This window comes from Carassius carassius, chromosome 38 (genome assembly GCF_963082965.1).
Source record: "Carassius carassius chromosome 38, fCarCar2.1, whole genome shotgun sequence".
In the NCBI taxonomy this organism is placed as follows: Eukaryota; Metazoa; Chordata; class Actinopteri; order Cypriniformes; family Cyprinidae; genus Carassius; species Carassius carassius.
The window spans coordinates 27,153,504-27,171,277 of record NC_081792.1 but is presented as its reverse complement, the minus strand read 5'-3'; the positions used below and the strand labels follow the sequence as shown (position 1 = coordinate 27,171,277).

The 17,774-nt window shown below is 36.4% G+C and overlaps 1 protein-coding gene across 2 annotated transcripts in view; it reads left to right on the top strand.

Annotated features, from left to right (window-relative positions):
• The window catches only part of LOC132119684 (E3 ubiquitin-protein ligase TRIM62-like), a 45,115-nt gene that overhangs the window by 12,855 nt on the left and 14,486 nt on the right, over positions 1-17,774 (top strand). The gene's annotated exons all lie outside the window — the stretch shown is intronic.

Sequence of the window (17,774 nt, the reverse complement as noted above, 5' to 3'; positions counted from 1 at the left end):
ATTTAGAATAAAAAATCTGCTTATTTATTTTTTACACTTTCACTTTCCCCCACCCAAAATGTTTTTGCTTTTAGAAAGATTATTAAAGATAATTGTTTAAATATCAGAATATTTGTAGTTAAGTTTCTCATTTCTGTTTACATCTATTTTACATGTTTAATATGCTTTAATAGCTGTATCTATGGTACATGGAGATTTATCGCCGTGTTTTTTATTTATCCTTATTGTTGAGCCCTGCCATTACTATCTTTACCTTGTTTAATTCTGTGGCTCTGAATATGTTTCTTCTGCTTGTTTAAGCTCTGTCTCTTGTTGATGACAGACAGATGCAGGCCCCTTACTAAAATCTAATCTTTAGAGCCCCGGCCCCTGATTAGTTTTGGGAATTAGCACAGATTACTGACCATTGTTCTGAAACCAGTGTTAGACTAGTATGTAATCTCCTCTAATTCCTGCCCCTGATTAGCTCCAGATTACTCAATTAGACGGCCTGCTGATGGATGCTTATGAGCGCTGTACATCAGAGCATAGCCATATGTGTGCTACACATCCTTTGCAGGCAAATGGGCACTGGAATGAAGCGATGTGTATTGCCCTCAGTAAAGGACCTCTTGCTTTGCTGTTTGGGTTCAGTGAAATGCTCCGGGCCACAGGGAAATCATGCCAGACCGCCTGTGGCGAGCTACAGGCTCTGGCCCACGTTTGTTTCATCTGTTCTCCAGCTGCCCCCTTCATCGCTCCGCACTGTTCTTTGGCATCCAGTTGGTCCGTGAGGAGCCCGGGCCTGTTTTCAGCTTTAGATTGAGGTCAACTGTTCAATAGCATGAAAGTGCAGCGTTGAGACTGGATATGTCCCACCATTCAGTAAGCTTGACCCTAGTTGGAAGCAAAGGACTGAATCAGATTTTGTGCTTTTTGCAGAAGTTTACAGCATTTGAGAACCTTTTTTCATTTGACAAGCTGGTATTATTGAACACTAATCTGAGATATTTCATGCTCATGTTCAATGGTCAGATTCATGAAAATCTTCTTGAGGAAGCAGTTTGAAAAGAGGTTTGTAAGAATGCATTTTTTGTTTTTTTTTATTGACCAGTTTTGATCTGATTGTATGACTGTTAATGTCAAAACTTGCTAAACAACTTTAAAAAAACTTTGGGTTATTTACAATGATTATTTTCATTATTTTCACAAATAACTTCATGAGAGTTCAGCACTTGCATTGTAATTTTTTGTAAATGATCCATGTATTTTTTAATCATTGATTTAAAAAGTAGTCCTAACTTTAAGACATTATTTACAATAAGTAGTTTCGTTGCGAGTGGCTTCGTGAGAATTAAGCAATTTTTTTAAATGGTTATTTTAATGGTAATGTGAAAAATTATTTATTTAAAAAACATTTTTTAGGTAACATTCTTCTCAGGAATTCAGATTCTTAAGTTTTTTAAATGCTTTTGAAAATACAAAATATTCTTAGTTAAAATTTTAAGGTAAAAAAAAGATGTATTCTCTGCTTGGTTTGCCTTCATTATTAGTTAACTTGCACAATTAAGACCTTTCTGCCTTTTTATTCTTGCATAAATTTGCATATGCACTGTTTAAAGTAGTTTATTGACATCTGATCTGTCATGGCATGCAAATACAAGAAAAACCTTTTTAGCATGTTTTTGGATAATACTCGATGCACTCCAAGGCTGCGCAATTGTTTTTGCAATTTAGCCGAGAAATGGAATTGCTGCTGAAACGTTCCAGAGGCTGTTTTGATTTCAATAATGATGTTAATCCATTGGGTATGATGTTAATAACTAACTGCCCTTAAGGGTGAAGGATGTCATTTTTTTGGTGCCCCCACTACAGAAATTAAATTTTTCTTCATTCTGCAAACAGCCTTAGATGGAGCTGTAAGAGACCACTGCAAGGGTCATTGGGCCCATCAGACTCTTTCAGCGACTCAGTAAATGGAAGCTGCTCGTCCATTTTGATGTCTCTGTTTGAGTGCTGCGTTCAGCTCTGTTCAGCCACCTTTGATAACGACTGCCTAAAGCCATTTCCTGTCAAACAGTTGTGGCTTTGTCCGCTGTAGGACCAGAATGAGATTTCTCGCCTGGGAACTGGAAGAGGACACTTGAAAATAGAGCAATTTAAAATAGTTGAATCAAGATTGGGTTCTTTGGAAAAGGGTTCTACTTATGGCTGTGTGTTAATGGTGTCTTAAAAGTTTGAGATGGTTAAATAAAGTGTTTGTTGAGTGCAACGCTAAGGTCCTGAAATTAAAAATCCTGCTAAGTTTTTAAAATGTGTTCGTTTTTTAATCTTCTACTTTTCATAAATGGGAAACCATTGATAACAATCAAGAAATTGTATTTTAGTTATACATGTCAGAAATGAGTTGCCTATCCACTAACCTTAAGAATATTGAGGGTAAAAATATCATACATATCATAATGCTCAAGTCAGCATGATTTCAAATTTATTAAATGGTTTCCTAGCATAATTCCTGGAACTGTACTAGCCAAACTTGAAGAGAGCTGATTTTGCATCCAGTCATTTTGCATGACATTTATAAGCATACTGAAAGCGACGAGATAATTTACCTTAGATCTTTAAAATAAACTAAAGGAAACTGACATTAAAACTGTGAACTCGGTGTGAACAAACAAGTGTATTCCATGACATTGATTGTATCAGTCACTCTCTATGGATTTGTTAGAAATGTTCAAATGATTTAATATTTTTGAATTTTTAAAAATATAAAAAACGATCAGTCTGTGCAAAAACTGAACGTTATTTATATAGTTTTTTTTACCTCTGATTCAGGCAATGTCCGAACTGTTAGAACTCACCTGAGCATGTTCTCCTATGCTCGTTCTCAGCAGCAGGCGCGTGAGGCATCTTCTTCTTCTTGCTTTACAGCGATTCAGAATTATAAGTACATTACTGCCAACTAGGGGTGTCCCACGACTAAGGATTTTCATAGTCGAATCGGAATTCTTCGAATCTTTCCGATATTCGACTGACAATCAAATCATATGTTTGGGGGGCGGGGCAAAATACATTAACAAGAGTCAAGTCAGACATTCGACAGTCATCACTGATGTTAACACACAGGGAAAATGTGTAACAAATGCCCCGCAGATACAAACGGGGTAAATAATGTTTTGTTTTTTGGTGAACAGATAGCTAACACTTAACGTCTCCGAAATCATAACAATGAACAATTTTTTTTATTTTACAATTGTGCTCTCATTATAATGTTAGCCTAAAACGTTAGCAGTTAATGTTCTGCATTTCTGTTTTGAGCTGCGCACACTGAAGATGACCAGTAGAGTGACGCATTTGATAGCAAGTTTTTAAACAATGGAATTCAACTCATAAGTTCATATAGAATACGCTTCGTTATTTACACAACATAACGTTAATATTAAGACTCATAGGCTATTTGTAAAAAGGGCCCGAATGCACATGAACATATCTGCAGGGCTCTGAATGCGAACTTCTTTTGTGGACGCGTTCTTCACGAAAAAATGTGCAGAAACACGGCAGCTAAACTCTTAAAAATTCATAGCATTTTAGTATAATGGTCTACTCATTATAATAGTATGTATATAACAGTCCCAGTCAAAGTTATTAATATTCTGCATCGTTTGACCTGCTCGCGCTGTGCGCTGAAGAAATATCACCATAGTACTACAATGAAGCGCTTGACTCGAAACCAAATGTGTCTTATATCTGGTAAATAATATATCCACGATATATATACACCGGCTGAAATGTTTTGAAATCACTTGTACCCTACCTGTTTGAAAAAATCCAGTCTCTGCCTGTGTCAATTTGAGTCTTGGTAAAGTTTGAAATCCCTGCCCCCAAGATGCTCCTATGTCGGTCACGGATTATGGAATGTGAAACATAAATCTATAGAGGTGGTTGGATTTATTCACGCACTTTAAAATATTAATTTGAAGCTTCTTTCTTTTCAGATTCTTACAGCTTTATCATAATAGGCTGTATATTAACTTGTTGGTAGAAAACCAGTTCCTTTTTTCGAAGGAAATGTCCCGGGAAACAAATGGAAAAGTCCTATACATTTGTGCTAACATTTTATACCTGACTGCCTCACAAACGAGGGTCAGTTAAGCACTAGTCTCGTGTCCCCAGACTTAAGCTTCGGACTAAAGGTCTGGAATTCATGGCAACTTTCATTGTCCAAGGCCCGCCCATGAGGTCGTTTGACCGACATGTCAAACATCCAGTCAGAGATCGTTTCGTTCATCGTCATGTTTCGCCACGGTATCTCTGTTTCCAGGTGGAACGTTAAAGAATGCTACACATAGCTCTCACGGAAATCCTGTAGAATTCAACCAATCCGATGACAGCTTTGACACCCCTGAAGTGTTTCCACTTTTGGCATGAGCTCATGAGCTCTTGAAGCTTCACCAGGGTTGCCAGGTTTTCGCAACAAAACCTACCCAATTGTTACTCAAAACTAGACCAATCACGTTTTGAGGGGGGTCCAAAAAATAATTGCATTCCAGTGGGGTAATATACACATTTTTGGTGGGATTACTCTGTTAAAATTAGCATTTTAGGGGCTAAATATCACCTTATTGGGGTCACTTAAACCGCAGACTTGGCAACATTGACTGCTCCGCACTCGTCTGAAAAGGCAGGCAGGAGTAGCAGCTCATTTTCATTTAAAGGGCAAATAACAGTGCATTTTGGCTCATACCCTAAAAATGGCAATTTCAGCAAGCTATAAAAAATTATCTGTGGGGTATTTTGACATAAAACTTCATATACACACTCTAGGAACTTCAGAGAAAAATGTTAAATATTGTATCAATGCATTCTATGGCACCTTTAAACAACAATGGCAAGAATTAAAAGGAAATGCAATTTATAAACTTTGGTGACGATGTGACACTGCTCGATTGCGCAAGTGACAATTCCTGTGATTTGAAGCCATTTTGTGCATTTTGAAAGGGAAAGGGAGAGCGCATGCTGTGATTCACTCACACTGTTTGTGTAATGATGTCTTTGATCAAAAGTTTTCAAATTATTTTATAAGTTATTTAATTAAGAAATATGAATTGTATCTTATCTTCAGCAATATTTACCTGCGCCAGACAGAGACCGAGACAGTGTTGCTGCATGTCGTGCCAAACCTCTCACGACAGATGCGTCATCAGCTTGAGATTGGTTTATTATAGAGACCGCCAGTCAAGAATCCCAAAGCGATTATCGGCCGATAGTGATCATCAGCCGATCATTCGAATCACCCCTATGATCTAATATAGATGGCATCTACTTTAAATGGCTAGATACTGTTTGTCAGTACATCATGCAGCGTTGCTTTAGAATGAATCATGTCAACATGTCCACAGCTGATGAAGTCCACAACTGGTGTGTCAGTCATGCCTAATCTTCTGTTTTATTCCTTGGTCCCTGCACAGGAAGTTCAAACTGCTTGGAGCCCTTTGTGTTTTTCTCGCTCATAAAGGGCCTTCATGACTTCAACAAGTCCTTTTGGCAGCTTTAAGCAGAAGCAGCAGGCAATACACGCAGTGCCTGCCAAAACCCAGGATTCTGCCTAATGTGGCAAATCAACAAGACTCCCCTCACACCCAAAAGGGGTGGCTGGTATGAGTCATGTTTTGCATAATAATGTAGTTATTGTTCTAATCTATTATAAATATGTTATGGAAAATCTAAATGAATAATTCTAAGTATTTATATTTTTATACACTGTAAAAAAAATTGGTTTTAACAGTAAAAATGCCACTGTAAAGTGTTTCCATACTATATATGGTGAATAACTGAAATTACATTTAATGTCATTTTACAGTAATATACAGTTAAAATCATGGTTTTTGGAAATGAAAAAGAATTCCCTGCATGACAATTCATATTTGATGTTTTTTTTTGTCTGTTTAAATAACTTTCTTCTTAGATAAGTTAGGGTCTTAAAAACTATTAAAAAGTCTTATATACCATTTCCAATGTATAACATTTTGTCAAAATTTTGTTCAAAGAGGTTGTATGCTGAATTTTGCTTGAATTTAATCATTGCATAGGCGAATAGTAGCATTCTGTGTTGTATATTTATGGAATGCTGCTAGATTTGACATCATCTGTTACCGTGCTTACCGACTGACTGCACTGCTGTGTGATAGCGCAGGTCCTTCCAGATCTTTCCATGGCTGATGCTGTGCACTCTCCTATTGCGTGCTTTGATCTTGAAATGAGCTGATAATTAATAAAATGCAGCGCTTATCTTTCGATTCTGTTGAGGTGAACTCTGTTAAATTTAAATATGGCGTGGGAATTGAAGATCAGATTTATATCAGTTTTGCAATGACACATTTATGTGGCCAAGTGTAAATGGAAACGTTTTAACAAATCAAGTAGATATCCGATCAGCGAAGACGCATGAAATGACCAGGTATAAACCCACCCAATGATCTATGGCTTGCAGACCGTTATAAGAGTTGATGTTACAAAACATCTTTTAGAAATACTATGCAAACTCATTGCCCCATTAGGTCAGAGAGCTTTTGTTTTCCCTCTTCAGTAAGTTTTAGAGCTGTGCAATTAATCAAAATACAGTTTTGATTTCGATTTTAGCCTCCAATGTTTATGAAAAAACAATTATTGAGAGAAAACAATTATTGCACCCCATTTTGCCCCCTTTCCAGCAGTACATGTTCGCTTCTCTGTAAATGCCCAATTTCACGTGCAAATCAGTAAAATCATGTAACTTGACTTTTGCAAAATGGGACATGCTTGATTTATTAAAGTGTATTAGATTTATTTATGTTGTTCCTTTCTGTGCATGCGCTCAGAGATGGAACAAAACATGGACAAGCAAAAATGTGTCAAAATGTGGTGTTTGATTTATTCATACAAACCCTCATTGTTTATGGAATAAGTGAACATAAATAGTTGAGATGAAATTACGTGTGTAATAGTAAAATGGATTCGTGCGGCTCTTATATATTCCTGCTGCTGACTGTGTGCTTAATATTAATCAAACAACAAAGAGACAAAGAAAATCACTCTGTGCTCTTGAATGAAGTAATTTTGTAGCTTTAATAAGAAACAAAAGAAGTTTAATTCTTACAGTAAAGACTATGCTGTTTTATTTTACATTCAATTATTCAATTTATGTAGTAGGCTGTTAGCCTTGGGGGAGGGAGGGGGTGTTGTCGCTGCATTCATCATTTACATGACTTGTCCTACATTCTAACCTGCTCAATACAACCCACTTCCTTCATTTGCATTTACCTTGCGTCATATTTTGCTGAAGGTTAATTCTCAACTACCATGACAGGAAAATGGGGGAAAACATCTTGTCTTTTTTTTTAAGCCAGCGGTTTACTCATCTCCGAGTCACTCCTTTACCCGCTAGGGAAATTTATAAGGTAAATGTAAAGCAGCTCAGAACACATTCGGTGCGGCAGCTTTCATGGAGCTGACAGTGACAGCATGCTGATTGCTTCTGCATTGCCTGACTTCCTTTACGATTAGGCTTTAGTCCCAATTCAACAGATTTATTCAAATTATTGCACATCGTAAACTATTTCTCCAGTTTTTGAAAGTCAAAGCCATTGATGAGTGGTAAACTTGTGCAGCCAAACTTTTCCTGGTGGCCCATTCTTTGATTCACAGACCCAACATCCATCAGATAGAAACCGTGGCATTCATCTTCGTGCATTGGACTTTGAGACATTTGACATTGAGTGGGAGGGCTGGACAGGCCGGATTAAAAAAAAAAAAAAGGTCAGATTTGTCAGTTGTGAGCGGAAGCTTTGTTTGTTATTGGCATCTAACGTGTTGCATGAACCTTCTCAGGCTGGAAGTCGTGACAGTGATAGACACCAACCGTACTGTCAGTGGTTGTGCAATTGCAGCATGGTTGTAAACAAAGTCAGCCTCTGTGCTTATTGCTTTTGCATTTACTTTTTTGCGCATGGCAGACCTGTAACAAAAGCATTTGAGGAAAGTCTTTTCATGGCAGCACCAGGTGCAACCACACACCCTGTGCTTGCAATTGGTGCATTCAACACTGTTTTGAGAAACCAGTTGAATGTATGCAAATCATGCAGAGTCATTTGTTGCCATCCAGAGCTGAATCCTCACCCTGTCTGCTGTTTGAAAGCTTCGATGTATGCATTATAAATTGTCTGCTTCTCAGATGCATTATCATACTGCTGCAAGCTGTGTCAGTGTGCTATGGCAAAGATGACGTGCTTAGACTGCAGGGTGCAGGCCCTCCCTCCCCTCACACAGGCTGAAGTCTCTGCTGATACCGGGAGAAAGGCAGCTATAAGCATTTGTAGCGCAGTTTGAGCACATTTCATATTTAGAAAAGCTGTGATTTATCCGGCCTGACTCGGCAGGCCCAATTTGTGTGCTTTTTTCCCCCTATATTTCCTCCATTTTATGTTAGTTGTTTTTAATAAATAATATACATGGGTATTCATTATTCCAGGTGATCACAGCAGGGATGATCTTCCCTGAGATGTCACCATTATCGCAGTAATAGACAGCATAGAGGGCAAGTGCAGTTGAATCACAAGCTGACTGCATAATAAAAGCGGGGTGGGGGGGGGGGCAATAGCTGATATAAAGCTGATATGATATATTTTTTTATTAATATATAAGAAATTTGAAATCATTTGACAATGGATTAAAAAATGAATGTGTAAAATAAACATACTTTAAATGACAAAGTATTTTCCACAAGTAAATAAATATTTAATAAAAATATAATTAAAAAGGAAGTAAACACTAACCAACAGGGCACTCGGTATTCTGCGAATTTTGCGTGCATTGGCAATCATATTTTTCAAAAAAGACAAGGTAACACTCATTTTACATACAGCACACAGAGAAAATGACATTAATATGGCAGTGGGCAAATGCATAAAGCAGAACATGTGATCATGCTGGATCAAAAAGCACACTTCACACATCTCACAGCTGGATTCAACTAAGTTTGCAAGGTCTGTGAAATTAAATGTTCATTAGTCTTTCAAAGATTTGTTTAAATTATATAAATCCGTTTTTGCTTAATGCTGATGGCAAACGAGAAGTATTATGTTTGCCTTTCTATTACTAATAATATAAAAGCAATCGTTATAATATTTTTGTATAAATTCATTCCTTTGTTTAACCGTTCTCTCTGATTAATAGACGGACTTCTATCCGTATTAGACAGAACTGTTAAGGACGACTGCGAAAAAGAGGGAGAATGTGAGCACTGTGAGTTCAAGCGCTGCCGCTCTCAGTGCCATCAAAATAAAAGTCCCGCCTCGAACACATCAGCCAAGCAGAAAAACGTATCGGCCGATGCCAATCTTTGAAAAATACCAAATATCGGCCTTGGCAATATATCCGTTGACCAATATTCCTGACTAATTTTTGCTCTGTTATTTCTAACGAGAAATCAGTATTATAGTAATTAAATATTTGTTTAGTTATCATCTAAACCTTTAGTTATCATTGTCTCCTGAGGCAGCAAGTCAGCTGCCTAGGCTTTCAGACACCGCCCACAATAATCCATATTACCCCAGTCCGTCAATTAATGTATTTTGAAGGGCAAAGCTGCATCTTTGTAAGAAACAAATCCATCATTGTGGAGTTTTAACTTTACATCTTCATAATAATGCATCCTTCATTGAAAAAGTCATGTTTTTAAAATTTTTTATTTTTTGTTAATGATGCTTGATCTGTGCATATTTCGCTTCTGATTCGGACAAGCTACTTTCACTGCAGAAAGCAATGCTATGTTGATTGAGGTCGACCGATGGTGGATTTTACTGATACCGATAGCTAGGTTGGACCACACTGGCTGATACAGATTAATCAACTGATAGTTTTAAAATGCATACTGAACAGAAGCTAAAATAGACATTATTTTACTCATTTGAGGTGCTGCTAATGTTCGCTTCCTCTCAGATTTAATAGCAAACATACTGCTCTCCTTTCTTCATTAATGCAGCATCTAATCTGATTATATTCGCATTTGCACATTTAAATATAATAAATATAAATCTATGACTGTGTTGTGTGCCAAAGATGCTTGTGCTGCCAAATCATGTAGAAATTACAATGAATATATTACATTTGGTGGTTATATTACACACAATCTTACCCACATCTGTTGTGTAAGAATGGCCTTCTTCATGGTGATATAGTCTACTACATTTAAGTTATGCATTTGTTTATAATAAATACCTGGGAAGGTGAGGTTAGTTTTGTCTGTACTTGTTTTTTTAATCTTCATTTGACATCAGAAACCGCTTGCAGTGATGTCTAGCAAACAGACATGTTGTGTCCTGACAAGTGATGCATGGCGATGGCCAAATGACTCACACGTGGCCTTATGATTCATGTTTGTTATGTGTGGTTGGGTTGGCTTGATTCTACCCTGTTAAAGGAGGAGTCCAGATGACACATTTGCTGTCCTCTTCTGATGTGATTTACACATGAGTCATAAATAGGGACAGCAGAACCAGGCTTGTTCACCCTGGCTGTTTATTACTTCAGATCCAGCTGCCTTGCAGAATTATGACACCAGTGTGTACAAGGTTATGCCAAAGTGTCCTTGATTGTGTACCCTTCAGGCTGATGAGAACTGTGTAGCTGGATTATTTGGATTTATTTCCTTGTGGCAACAAATTGCCATTCGTGAGCGAGCAGTCTGCATTCTGTATCATTTGAGTAATGGAGATGTTTTCCAGGAATGAAAAGATGTTTGCCATCTGGTGATTTCTGTGCAAGTTTCCTGGTTTTGACTCGAGGTTCATCAATGACGTCAAACTGCATTTGATGACAGGGGTTGAAGGGGTGCGTGAAGTATCTTGAGTATGGTGCGTTTCATTATTCATACACCCTTGATTATCTCCTTCACTCTCATCAGTGCCAGCAGTTCGAGCGTATCTTTAGCTCCTAGGCAGGTGGCTGTTTAATGGACCCTTGAGGAAGTTCATAGAACGTACAATGTTGCTGAATCGAGCTCAACAGTAGGGAAGTAAAAATGCAATTCAAAGTTTCTTAGCAATAACAGGTAAACACAGATACTGTTACAATGAAATCCAGAATCTATGCGATTACTAGGTTAGTGGTGAGTTTTTGTAGGGTGCGTAGGCTGGCAAGATAATGTTATCTGATTTATGGGAAGTCCAGTTTGTTTATTCTTTCTTACTGGGACAGAACACCTAAAAATCATGTGTGACCCTGGACCACAAAATCAGTTTTAAATCAATGGGGTATATTTGTAGCAAAAGCCAAAAATACATTGTATGGGTCAAAATGATCTATTTTTCTTTTTTGTCAAAAATTATTAGGACATTAAGACAGGGCTCAGATTCCAGATTTTCAAATAGTTGTGTCTCCTAACAAACCATACATCAATACAAAGCTTATTTATGCAGCTTTCAGATGATGTATAAATCCCAATTTTGAAAAATTGACACTTAAGACTGGTTTTGTGGTCCATGGTCACGTATAATAAAAGTGGATATATCCAAAGACAGCCATGGTCATCATTATCTTACATTACAGTGTGAACATCTTTTTAGTGTCCGGAACAAAATGAGAGTAAGTTAATGATTATTTTTGGGTTTACATAGTCTCAAACCTTTAGTCTGTTTTTTGGTTTTCAAATATTTATTTTGAAGTTGTTGATTTGGTCTTTTTCAGAAATGTGAAGAAAAAAAAAATACAATAATAATAATAATAATATATATATATATCAGGGCTCCAAACAAAAAAATCGAGTCAGGAGCCATTGGCTCCTATAAGAAAAAAACTTAGGTGCCAAATAATTTTTTTAGGTGCCAAAGAATAAACATGTTTTATGCGTTTTATTTAAATTTTTTATTTTACATTTTAACTTTTTTATCATACTGACGTGTTTATGTCTCATCTTTTCTTGACTTTATCAGCATTTTAATCCATCTTGTAGATGACCTGGAAATAAGCTAAATGTCTTTTCCAACTTAAAACATACAGTCATGCGTTGTTTATTACACAAAATCTGTACCAATATAATGGACCATAAGCATCACTTGGCCCCCTGAGTATAGTTTGGGGTCCTCCTCAATGCATCCTGTAAATGTTGTCATACTCTCTTAAAAATAAAGGTGCTTCATGATACCATAGAAAAACCTTTTTTTCCAGTCTAAATGGTTTCATAAAGAACCTTTAACATTTGAAGACAATAACAGATTATGAAAAGGCCAGAAAGAGATTGTTCTTCAAAGAGCCTTTGACTGAATGTTTCTTTGTGGAACCAAAATTGTTCTGTGAAGAACCTTTTAAGCTCCTTTATTTTAAAGAGTGCATGTCTTTCACACTTTCAGTCTGTTTTTCTTAATAAGTAAAATTACATTTTATAGGAGGAGTTGAATCATGTAGACAACAGGTTAAGTAAAAATATTAAAATTCAATAGCTCATAAATATAGCAAAATGCTCCTCTTTATAGTTATTTTTCTAACTGACTGATGAGCTTATGGACACCGAAAGGTTACTGAGGTTAATATTACGTTGCAATGTTTACAAGCTTTACACGTTTTCCGCAGTTTGAAAGTGTTGTACTGTAGAATCTCTTATAAAATAGCCTACCGTTTGATGTTAATTCATGTTCATTATGTACTCTAGTAGTAAAGAGCAAGGTATGATAGGTTCACGTGCTGCTTGAACTGAGGCACTACTCGCGATCGCGCCTGCCGCATTAAAGGCCGTTCACATGTCGCGTCTTTTGCGCACTCAAGTTCGTTATTTCAAATGTAGGCGCGCGGTATGCGTGCGTGCTCATAATGGAAGCGACGCGCTCGTTTTTTCCAGGCGCGCCCGCACCGCATCGAGTTAAAAACATCAACTTTTCAGAATCCCGCAAGCGCACCGCAGGTCATGTGACAAGAACTAACCAATCAGCTTCATCCTTTCCAGTACCAACGTTGAAAGCTTAGCCAAGATGAAGGAACAGCTGATCATAGCTGTATATGGATGGCCATTTTTAAATAAATTTAGTAACAGAGCTACTGCACGCGATTTTTAGTGCTGCAAATCTATTTATGCTTTGCTGAAATTTACGCGTCTTCATGGAGAGAACAGGTCATGGTTGCTTACCAACGGCAGACGCCTCAGAAGCGCAAGAGCCCGAAGGCTTTTGGAAAAAAAATCAGAAAGCGGCGCGCCTAGTGTTTTCCACGCGTTTTTAGGCGCGATATGTGAACGGCCCCTTAAAGAGCACCAAAACTGTATTTATTGTTTGAATTTTGTTATGAATTTGGAATAATTTTTAAAGCTGATACTTTGTAAATTAAAAAGTAACAAAGCACAAAGCTTTTTGCGATTACTGGACGGCAAGTGCACTTCAAATAATGAAGTTCATGCATTAACAGAACACAGCATGGACTAAGATCTTGTTAAGAAAAAGCCTTATGATTATAAACGAGAACTGTTAACGATATTACCAATATCCACACAGATGACAGCTTTACCTGTTATAGTTGGTTCAAGTTATGAACGAAATAGACGCTGTTTTTCTGCACTTTCTCTTAAAGTCTCCATCATTTCTCTCTCTCGCGCGTTTATCAGGTGTGTGTCAGCGCTGCCGCGCGGCAGATGAGAACTGTTTAAAACTCTTTTTCCCACTAAAACTTCGATGCGCATTTTCTCAATGCGCGAACATAACAAAAGATGTGAATGCATAACAATCAGGAAAAAAGGCATTACATGCAATCTTTTAAGAGATAGCATGTAAACACATAGGCCTAGTCGCAAGTGGCGACCTCAGCAAAAACTTCACTCGCATTTTAATATTTATGGTCGCAAATGCGACAGTTTTGGTCGCAGTTTGGAGCCCTGTGTATATATATATATATATATATATATATATATATATATATATATAGACCGACAGAGAGAGAGAGAGATACAGTATGTTATTTATAAATTTATTTATTTATTATAATATTATAATCAGGGTTGTTTCTTCATCTGAATATAATATTATAATGTTATAATTTCTGGAAACTTTCCAGTGTTTTTGGAAACTTCTGTAAAATTGTCAGAATTTTTTGGAAAGTTTTCAGAGATTTACCAAAAATTTTTTTAAAGTTTCTGCCCCCTTGCAACCCTAATTATAAAACCATATTAGTATGGTTTAGTATATTTTTAATTTATGCTATATTTGTTATAAAAAATTATAAACGCATCTTGGAAACCAGTCAGTGCAAAAGTGGATGTTAACCTCTTCAAAACCTGTGTCCACTTTCTTTTGATTATGTTGCTCAAATGCAGACTCAAAGATGAGTAAAACCAGAGTGAAATAAGTTTTAGTCTTGCTATCAGCCTTCAGTGACCTTCTTCCCCCTGCCGTGTGGGATCCTGGGGAAATGTCATGTCAAACTTCCTCTTTCCAGCTCAGACTGATATAAATGTGGGCCGTCTCTGACCTCCAGTGCTCTGTGCTCTCCATGCAGCTAAAACAGGCACACTCTGTCCTTTGTTTAGACATTTTGAGCAACTCGATTCACTGGAAAAATGATTCATTGGCAGGCTCTGTGCCACAACTTCACAGACAGGTTTTTGTTTTAAGAAGTTGTTAGTTCTCTTGATACACTTTTGAAAAGTGGAGGTAAATGGCACATAAAAAATGCATGGTCTATAATGACCCAATAACCATTTGCATTTTGCTCCCGAAGTGCACCAGCTGGTTATGTTGCTTTTACTCGATGCACCAGAGAGAGCTCTCATCTGTCAGGTATGCTGGGAAGGGCATTTAGGTACTTGTGGAGCACAGACAGCATTTCCCTGAAGTAATGAGTTTTATAAAGAAAGTCATCGTTTTTTTTCTCCTCCTCGTCCTGGAAAAGGATACAGTTGAGAACCGTTTTAATGTTCACTTGTACTTGAGTCTCATTTCAGTCAGATAATACTGATGGAAAAATTGTGGTTAACTCTTTTGGGATAAATCACCAAAATGAAAATTCTCTTTTGTCTTTTATTCAAGTTGTTCCAAACCTGTATGAATTTGTCTTCCGTTGATTACAAAATATAATTGGTATATAGTTGGCAGCCACTGACATCCATAGTATGAAAAAAAAACAAACAAAAAAAAAACTTTGGTATTAAGACTTTTGTAATTAATATGTTGGTTTATTAAATATTTATACTTACTGATTTTACTTCAGTTTTAGTCATTTTAGTGCTTCGAACTTAAAAAAAAAAAAGTTTTCATTTAATAAATATATTCTGTTTTATTTCAGCTTTATTTAAATTACCAAAAATTTTTTTTTAATAGTTTTAGTTTCAGGTAACAACACACTGGTAACAACAGCGTTTCATCATTTTCACTTTTCTGAAACTTTAAAACAGGCAAAAAAAAAAAAAAAAAATCTTGAAAAAGCGAATGAGTTCATTTATGATGCCTTAATATGTTGATAGATTAGATATGCACAGTTAATTGAAATATAACTAAAATCATGATATGGTTTATTGCGATTATCAAAGGCTGTGTTTGAATTAAATAAATATATGCTCTGTGTGTTTCAGAGTCTAGAATGACAAGCGCTTGTCAACAAGGAAAAAGTAATAATAGTATAAAAATAATTGTTATTTTATAAAAATATAGATACATAGTAAAAAAAATTTTGGTCATGTTGTGCAACACAAACAAACAAGCAATCGTGGATTTTTTTTTTAAGGTTGCATTTTAGATCTCATTTTAGATCTCAGTTTTTATCAGAAATACAATTGCTAGGGGTGTGACGGGACACATCCCACGAGACGAGACACGAGACTGGGTTCACAAGAACGAGACGAGACAAGATTTGTAGACTTTTTTTTTTTTTTTTTTAAGAAATCCTCAATGATGAAAATAGTCTTTTATTCAACTAAAAAACACAAAATGCAAAAAATGTAGGGGCAGTTTGAAATCAACTTCAACCGAAATTAAACGATGCACGATTCCGTATAAATTGAGAATCATGATTGAATGATTCAATGACAATAACTTTTTTTTAAACGGGCAGTTGTCACAACCTCGTGGTGAAAGAGGATAAGTGGTACAATACATACACGTTATTATACTTTAGTTTTGACTAGGGATGCACCGATCATGATTTTTCATGGCCGATTCCGATACCGATTTCTTTACAAGCAAACTGGCCGACTCCGATACCGATTTCCGATTTTTTTAAAAATCTTTTAAGCAACAAACAAGAAAGAAGGAAAGTGTGCATAAACGAGATATTTGGTATTTAATAGGCCAAACTTGCTTTTGGCTATTGAAAACAATAACTGTAACCATCTGAAATTAACAGCAGTAACTGCACAATAAGTAGCCTACATTCAATACAAACATAGATGGTACAGACATCAGCATTTAGCTTTTGTTTTTGAATTGGGTTGAAACTACAGAGAACTGGCCTTAAATAAAACATTAACTGTAACCATGTGAAATTAAAGGCAACAACTGTATAGTTCTACAATCCTAACAACACAATCAACACACATTCAATAAGATGTTTCTTAATCAGCATTCAGTATTTTAGTTTTTAAATTTGGTTTTAAATAAAAAAAAAAGGTCTTTACCAGTGAGACTAAATAAAAGTATGCTATATAAATACATTTTCCAAAATGTTAAAATCAAATAATGTTGGTGCAAATAAAACAAAGATTCAAAAAAAGTTTCATTCATCCAATTAAAAAAAAAAAATTAGGGTGATGATTCACATCTATATTTTTTTACTTGAGCCATTGAAAAAAAAATAACTTATTGTCTCAAGTAAAAAAATATAGATGTGAATCATTACCCTAAAATGTTTTAATTGGATGAATGAAACATTTTTTTTCAGTGTGCTACAGCAGGTGATTTTTAAATCAAATTAAGTCGATGTAATTTTAAGGTAAAATAAGAATAATTATCCTAATGCAGAACTGACGTTTATTTCTGGCTTTTCGTTTATTTGAGACTTGTATGCAAGTTCTAATAAAAATAAATAAATAAAATAAAATAAAAATAAAACATTTCAGTTTTGTCACAGTTTAGTTCATTTCGTTTCTCATCCAACACGTGAGAAGTTGAGCTGAACATCTCTTCACGGTCTACTTGTGTTCAGGGCGCGGACCGGTACAGTATAGGCTTGCGCAGCTTCAGTGCACAGGAAAGGGGCTCTTATTTGTGCGCCAGTACACCAACGGCTGATCGCTTCCTGATATCTGTGCCTCAGACATGAAACTCTGCATATCCAGCGCTGAACGGCTGCCTGTGTCCTGCGCACAGATTTCGAAATACTCTTCCACACAAATGACATAGCGAACGATTACAATGTAGTCTGTGCATGCGAGCGCACTTCCAGAAAAATCAACCAAAAACCGTTCCGATTTATTGCCGGTCAACCGGTGCATCCCTAGTTTTGACCACTACTGTAGAAAGAATGTGTTTATACCCAAACTATAACTTTTTATATCAGTACTTCTGCTAAACATCTGTAACACAGAAATAATGATGTGTGGTTGAAAAAACTGTTTGTGTTGCTCTTTCTGGATCAGCTGCAGCATGAATGATTGATTAACGTGGACAGCAACAAAACGTGCTTCTCGCGCTCCGCTGACATTTGCGATGTGAAACGGTCATAATAGACATAGCAGAATTGTTGTCATTCCGGAATAAGATTGAGTGGGTGTTTGAATTAAGATCGCCATCTTTAAATGATGAATTGTGTAGCTCTAATGTAAACACTGCAAATTGTTTTGTGAGGAT